We start from the raw sequence: 5,307 nt of genomic DNA, 5'->3' as shown, positions 1-5,307 counted from the left end.
GAAACTTTTTTTTTTTTTTTTTTTTTTTAGGGGAGGGGATTTTTGTTTTGGGCAGTGCTGGGGATTGAACCCAGGACCTCAAGCCTGCTAAGTACTCTACCACTGACCTACACCCCTAACTCTACTGATTGCATATCTTGTTTCCTATATCAGCCTGCAACATGTTGGAAGCAACAGAAATAGGTAACTGGTTAATTTAAGCTGAGAAGGAAATTACTGGAAGACTATAGGGTGCTCACAAAATTTCCCATAAGATGATGAAACAGTTCCCAGGAGAGGTCAGGGTCAGCATGCCAGGCTACAGCCAAAAGTAGACTTCAGAACCTGTCCAGTAAGCATCCATCTGCTGCTGCTGAGGCTCTGGCCTCCTATGTCCAAGGGATGTGGAGGGACCCTTGGCATAGCCACAGCTGCAGTCTTTTTCCTGTGTGCAGCAGTCTTGCTTTTCCTTTAAAGAAACACGGTGGGTGTCTCACTCACCATGCCTGTCTGCAGACAGGCTAGAAACTGGGGTAAATGGACTCTTCAGCCCCCACAGCAGAACAAGGTTTCTGTTTCCACTCACCCTACAAAGGTGAGAAAGATCCCAAACATGGAAAGGCAGCCTAGATGAAGTTATAATAACACAAGCAAACAAAGACTTTATGCACGGCCTTTGGGGTATTCCTATCCTGACACAAAGCCATGAGCTGCAAGAGAGAAGGAGGCTGCCTTTGAGTCCTTTCTTGGAGATTCTGTAAGAGGGAGACCCTCTACCCACTGCCAGTGGGTGGCTCTTTCTGGGGTTTTTGCTGTCTTAAAATTTTGTTAATCACTATTGTACTTTTTTAAAAGTTCCTTTCAGAAATGGGTGAAATTAAGAACTGCCAGAAATGGAACAATTGTTGTATTTGAATTGGGGAGCAAATTCAATTCTTGGAAAGTGAATCAACCATGTTAGTCCTAAAAACCTCTTGTCCCTGGGTGGACTGGGAGCTGGTTAGGTCCCTTGAGGCTATGGACAATGAAAGTGGTACCTGACTCAAAGCCACAAGAAGCCTAAAATCCACAGGAATCTGGATCCAAGAGGTAAGCAGAATGGGGGTGGTCAGAAGGCTGAGAAGCCCCTCCTACAAAGCTGGGGGACTTTGGATTTTTAAACTATATGCAACAGAAACAAAATCTAGCCCACTTAACCAATGAAAGATTTATCGCAATAATTTTGGGGACTTCCACATTCAATGGAAAGAACAAGTTAGGAAAACAAACAGGCCATTTCACATGGTAAGAAGCAGGGCAGGGTCTGTGGTCAGAGAGCAGGAGTTGCCTGCTCAGAACAAAACTGCTACAAAGGAGTGAAACTCCAACTGATTTGAAACCTTTACCTCTCCGCCCAAGACTTAACCAACAGGAAGGGAGGGTACCATTGGTCCAGCTTTGCTTGCTTGCCTATTTCTTGGCTGGCTCACTTCAGATCTGTTAATTATGACTACAATAAACTGAATAGCAGTAGGGAAGAAGTACAGCAATTCAATAAAAGAAACTGGAATGATCTAGGAAAGGAAAATGGGTGCTGTCCAGCAGCCTGTAAACGTTGGCTGTAGCCACCCTGATCGAGTGTGTAACACAGCCTCAATCCATTCTGAATGGTCAGAGTTCCTCTCTATCTGCCCCTGAGCTTGACTCAGATCTGACAGTCAAGTGGATGTTGATTTCACCATCCCTCTGCCCCTCAAGAGCAACCTGTACCCTGGCTTCAGTCAACATGGAGACAGTATGAAACCAGGACTCTATTTGAACAGGGAAACTCAGTTGTCTGCACACGCAGCAGACATTAATCATCCAGTCACTCATCTGTTAGTCACACCAAACTTCAAGTTGTTGCTCCCGCCTCACTCCTTTAAACACTGTGAAACCCTGGGGAAATGGCAACAAAGCCCTCCTCCACCCTGTATTTCCAGTCCTCAAGGCAGTACGGCCTTCTCACTGCCAGAGGCTTATGCTGGCAGTGTCCAGAAATGAAAATTAGAAAGAAAAAGCCTAGGCCAGCACTCCAGGCCTGGGTCCTCTTTCATAAGTACCCACTTCTGCTTTTTAGGTTCAGATCACCCATTAATTCTTGATTCTCCCAAGGAGTTATATGAAATTGCACAGCTGGCAATTGAACTGCTTTTCCCCCCAAGGGAGTGTCCCTCTGAACTCAGACTTCTGGCGGCCAGTAGGTCAGAAAGAGGGTTGAGGGTGGAGGAAAGCAGAAGATGAGTGCTCATTCTCCAGATTTCTGGGTTTAAAGTCTTATTTCTCAGCAAGGGCTGGTATTTGGCCATTTTGGGCAATGTCATTGTTTACATTTTTATCTTGGTAAAACATATATAATATAATAACTATAATTTTAACCACATGTAAGTGTGCATAAGTTTGGATATGTTGTGTTTTCATTCTCAATTATCTATTTTCGAATTTCCCTTGAATAAGGGAATCGTGGGAAGAGGAGGATAAAAAGAGATGGCGATGTATATAAACATATACTAATATAAATAAATAAAATTATACCTTTTGCTTCCAAAGACCATTAGTATAATAGATCAATGCAAAATAATAATAAATGTAAGATATTTTGTTGCAAACCTTGGGGGTATGGTTAGGACTGTAAACCATGAGTAATCTCAGGGTAAATCCTGCAGCTGCAAGTAAATAATTCTCAAATCAAGCAAATGATTATTTAGACAGAAGTTTGAAGTTCTTTGTCTCTTTGTCTGACACTTGAGCTTCTTCAAGTACATTTTCTGCCCAGTTGTGGTCCCTTTGAATGAGGTATACTTTCCCGTTTTGCAGTGTACCTTTTGTTTTATTGAGATTGACATTTGAACCTTGTATTGTGGTGACTCTGGAGATAATATTCTCTCCCATCCTTAAGAAGTGCTGTGTTTGAATGTTAGAGTATGTTCCTATGCTAAGAATCAGCCTAAAATGAAATTTCAAGGTTCTCTTAGGTATTCTTTGAGCCCACCTCTTTCCCTGGTCACACACATTGGCTTTCTAAAGTCCTCTATAGACTTTTGAATTTCCAAGACAAGCTCAGCTCCTTTAGGCCTTCTGGAAGTTAGTGATGAGGATTGAAACAATGGCATTCAACCTCCATGCCTGCCTCTCAGTGACCAAAAGCAGAAATTTATACCCACAATACAGAGCTTTAAAATTTGGAGGACGAGGTTTTTATTGTCCATTGCAAGCCATGCAAGAAATACTGAACGCTGTCCCCGCAGCTACCTGTCACAGGGCTGAGAGGCTGGAAATAAGTAGCTATCATGGTATTGATAGCTAAAATTGATAGATGCTCATGCAGTTTACTAGCCAAGATGTTTCTGGAAAATGCAAATTCAATATTTGAATAATAAATTCCAGAGTCACATTATAGTCACTTCACACTCTCCCTCTCTCTGCTCTTTCTTTTCTTGGTCTTGTTTCATCTCATTTCCTCTCTTCTTTTTTCTCTCCCTCCCTCGCTCCCTTCCTCCTTCCTTCCATCCTCTCTCTCTCTCTCTCTCTCTCTCTCTCTCTCTCTCTCTCTCTCTCCTCTCTCTCCTCTCTCTCTCTTTCTTTTTGCAGTACTGGGAATTTAACCCACAGACTCACTCATATATGATAGGCAAACACTCTACCACTGAGCTATATCCCCAGTCTTTTTGTTGTTGTTGTTGTTATATTTTGAGAAAGGATCTCTCTAACTCACCCATGCTCACCTTAAACTTGTGACCCTCCTTTCTTGACTTCCAGAAAACCTAGGATTACTAGTGTGTGCCACAACACTTAGCCTGACTTCAGTCTATTTCTGATAGTGTAATTGTTGTCTAGGTGGAGAGACAGATACCTGCTGTATCCTACAACACCATTTTCTCTGATATCACTTCTGATTTATGTATTAAAAGGGTTACTCTGACTACTATATTAAACAAGACTATATAGTGTCAAGGACAGATACATAGAGACCACTTAGAAAGCTATTGTAGGGTTGGGAATTTAGTTCAGTGGCCTATGCCTAAGCTCAAGGTCCTGAGTTCGATCCCTGATACTGGAAAAAAAAATAAAAGCTATTGAAGTAATCCAGGTGCAAGATCATGATGACTTGCACCAGAGTGGTAGTAGGATGTTGGTGAGAAATTTCAAATTCTGTATTTTTTAAAGTAAAGTCAATAGGTTTTCTAATGGGGTAAATATTGAAAGAAAAATAATGAGAGAGAGAGATGTTCAAGGTTGACTTCAAGGATTTTGGATGAAAGAATGGAGTTACCATCCACTAAGATGAAAGAAATGTGAAGAATTCAATTTTGATATAGGAAGTTGGAGATGTCTATGGGACATCTATGTAGAAATGTGAGTCTGGAGTTCAAGAGAGAAGTACTGTCTAGAAATATGAATTTAAGAATCATGACACAGGTGCAATTTAAAATCAAGAGACCAGGTGCAAAAGATAGACTCCCTGACATTAAGACACTGTGACATTAAGAGGTGATGAAAAGGAAGGAGTCAGCCAAGGAGCGTATTTCAGAGAGTGAACAATCTTATGAAGTGTCTGAGAAGTTAAACAAGGACTAAAATTTTAATCATAAAACTTCCTGTGTAGACTTCACTGGTGATATTAGCAAGGGTAATTTTGATTGAGTGATGGAAGTGAAAGCCCCACTGGAGTTGATATACAAGTGCCTGGGGAGAGAGGAATCGAGGACACTGGGTATAGATAACTATAAAGGAAGGCAAAAGTTGGACAGTAGGTTGTAAGAAAGAGGGTCAAGAGTAAGGGCATTAGGAAATAATTGCACAATATATTCAGCGGTTAGAGATACTGGAGCTGAGTCAATAAAATCAATGTCACAGAGGAGAGACAAGTAAGTGCTCTGGAAAAAGACCCTTGAGTTGGTGAGAGGGGTGTGTTTTGTCACCTTTGTTGAAGGGATGGGCTGTTGATAGGAGCTGGGAAAGTTCCTCTGTGTCTTTGGAAGCCAAGTGGGGTTTTGGTGCCATTGCTTTTGGTGGTGGGAAGTACAGTGAATTTATTATTCAGTTGATTGAATTTTATCAGTAAAGAGGAAGGCAAGGTCAACAGCTGAGAGTGCAGATAGGAAATGAAATGAAGGCAAGACTGAAAGAGCTGTTTGGCAGTGTGAGTTGAATAAATAACTAGTACTTTTTCCAGCCCAAGTCATGTGATTAAAATAAGACCACCAGTATGATCACATAGTTTTTTTTTCTAGTTATATTCCATCTAGATTGAGGATTGGATCTAACTAGGGTTTTGATTTTTGTCAAATCCAATGGAGTCAAGGAGTC

This window comes from Fukomys damarensis, unplaced genomic scaffold (assembly GCF_012274545.1).
Source record: "Fukomys damarensis isolate Sample0158 unplaced genomic scaffold, DMR_v1.0_HiC HiC_scaffold_29, whole genome shotgun sequence".
NCBI classification, from domain to species: Eukaryota; Metazoa; Chordata; class Mammalia; order Rodentia; family Bathyergidae; genus Fukomys; species Fukomys damarensis.
Note: the sequence above shows the minus strand (reverse complement) of the source record.